This window comes from Microtus pennsylvanicus, chromosome 14 (genome assembly GCF_037038515.1).
Source record: "Microtus pennsylvanicus isolate mMicPen1 chromosome 14, mMicPen1.hap1, whole genome shotgun sequence".
Lineage (NCBI taxonomy): Eukaryota > Metazoa > Chordata > Mammalia > Rodentia > Cricetidae > Microtus > Microtus pennsylvanicus.
This window is the reverse complement of record NC_134592.1, coordinates 55,920,813-55,922,650: the sequence shown is the minus strand read 5'-3', so window position 1 is coordinate 55,922,650 and position 1,838 is coordinate 55,920,813. Positions and strand designations below refer to the sequence as shown.

Genomic DNA, 1,838 nt, shown 5'->3' with positions numbered 1-1,838 from the left:
CTTTGTCTCAGAAAACCAATATAAAATAAAGTAAAGAAATAAAAAATAAAAGCACCAGCAAGCTGCTCTGTGGGTCTTTTTGGATGGGCAGGAAAGTGGAGAGTGTTCTTACTTGGGAATGCAGACATGGGGCCCAGCTCCAACAGCTTGCTGGAGGAACTTGAAGCTGGACTCTAGAGAGGACCAGGACTGTCTTGTTGGACACGGGCTGAGGCCACACTCCAGAACCTGACAAGCTTCGGATCCAGAGTGAACGTCTGTCCGTATCTGGAAGTGGAGCAGGAGAGTCAGTGGGCATCCACTCCTGCCTCACATCCTCTGAGCCAGCTGGAAGCCAGGCAACTGGTGGCTTGTGGATGTCAGGCCAAAGTTTGAGTCATGGCCTCATCATAGCCCTCTGAGGAGGACTGACCCACAAAGGAAATTACACAGAGCTGTGTGGCGCATGGTAGAGGCAGGGAATTTTCTAGGGCTGTCAACTGGGAAGGCTGAAAGCAAAGCCACCCACTCTGGAACCCAAGGCTTGGGACCCCCACTAACTTTGTGGACAAGGACCCAGTGACTATACCTTGACCCATTTGTGACGGGTCCTGGCCCTGCTTATTCACCAAGAAAACATTGACCCACGCAATTCCTTGAGCCACAGCCCCCAGGCCGTCTGCATCTGTTCACCCAGAAGACGCACACAAATTGCAGAAGCTCATGAACAATCCTCAGCGGGGAGAAATCTTTTTTTTTTGAAAGAAAAGCAATTTTATTAAAAAGAAAAATAACAAAAGGAAACCAGGACGAGGGCGCAGGGTTAGTCCATCCGGGCCTTCAGTGTCCTGGTGGTGATCTTGTCCTTTTCGATGATGTGGACAATGACGCCCATGCCCGAGACAGCATCCCGGTCCACGGCATTCAGCATGGATTGGGAAATGGTCTCAAACAGGTGTTCTGGATCCATGTTGGGCTCCCAGAGAGACTCGCACATCCCATACATCTGTTCGGAGCAGGTACCACTGACCACAAAGTCGTCAGTTACCATAGGGCAGCCAATGAGGTCTAGAGAGCAAATGAAGGGCTTAAAGGTCTTCGGGTCCAACCCGGCAATGACAGGCTCTGTGTAGTAGGGACCAAACCGTTTCTCATACAAGAGGTTGGCCACCATGCTCATGAGGGTGTAGGGCTTGATCTGCCGACCTTCCTTCAGCTCATACAGGTTCAGCCGGAACTTGAGGCGCTAGGCAACTGTCTGGACGTCGGTGGCCAGCCCGGCCAAGCCTATGTACAGTCTGTCATCCATGGGAAAGATCTTCTGGAAGTCTGTGGTCACCATCTGGGCCTGGATCCCGAAACGCCTGTCCGCGGCGATGGCCACACAGTTCTTTCCCTTCATGGCCATGACGGCCCCTCCGTTATAGGACATAGTAGACATGATTGCGCTTTAGTAAGACTCCGATCGCCACTGCGATTCTTGTAAACCGGCTCTGGCTTTCTGCGGGGAGAAATCTTACACCTATTAGGGAGCTGTGTAATTCTGGGCAATCAAATGAACTCCCACTGGGGCTCAAGGGTGCACACCTATAGTCTAAGTGCTTGGAAGACTAAGGTACGAGGTTTGCTTTGAACCTAGGGATTTGGGACCGTCTTGGACAACAAAGCAAGACATGGTCTCTACACAGCAGCAGTATGGCTCACTTTCCTCATCAGTCTTAAAGACATACCTCACAAAGTTGGGAAACAGAGATGTGCCTGGGTTATAAAACCCCAGCTCAGCATGCACAGGGCCCGGGTTCAATCTCACTCCCTACCCCGCATATAAAAACAAGACATTGACAAAGTTGGTGGTGAAA

General features: G+C 51.0%; 1 pseudogene; it reads right to left on the bottom strand.

Annotated features, from left to right (window-relative positions):
- Window positions 1–729: 729 nt before the first annotated feature.
- Window positions 730–1,476, bottom strand: LOC142834651 (proteasome subunit beta type-3 pseudogene; annotated as a pseudogene).
- Window positions 1,477–1,838: the final 362 nt, after the last annotated feature.